The 209-nt window shown below is 64.6% G+C and overlaps 1 protein-coding gene across 1 annotated transcript in view; it reads right to left on the reverse strand.

Annotated features, from left to right (window-relative positions):
• Positions 1–209, reverse strand: part of TUFT1 (tuftelin 1) — a 10,567-nt gene that overhangs the window by 4,825 nt on the left and 5,533 nt on the right. The window lies entirely within an intron of this gene.

The raw sequence follows: 209 nt of genomic DNA on the forward strand, positions 1-209 counted from the left end.
TCCCCCGTCCCGCTGCGGGGAACCCCCCAGGGTTCCCAGGACCAGTTTGGTCTGCGGGACAGGATGCGAGCTGGCACGTCACCACTGCCACCAGCGCTCGGAGCTGCGGGGTGACACGGCCAGGCCCAGCCCATCCAGGACATGAGCAGTCACTAGAAAACACACCGAAGGGGACCATTAATCACCAGGGCTGACGAAGGGAGGAAAGC

The sequence above is a fragment of the Pygoscelis adeliae genome, unplaced genomic scaffold (genome assembly GCF_000699105.1).
Source record: "Pygoscelis adeliae isolate BGI_AS28 unplaced genomic scaffold, ASM69910v1 Scaffold890, whole genome shotgun sequence".
Taxonomy (NCBI): Eukaryota; Metazoa; Chordata; class Aves; order Sphenisciformes; family Spheniscidae; genus Pygoscelis; species Pygoscelis adeliae.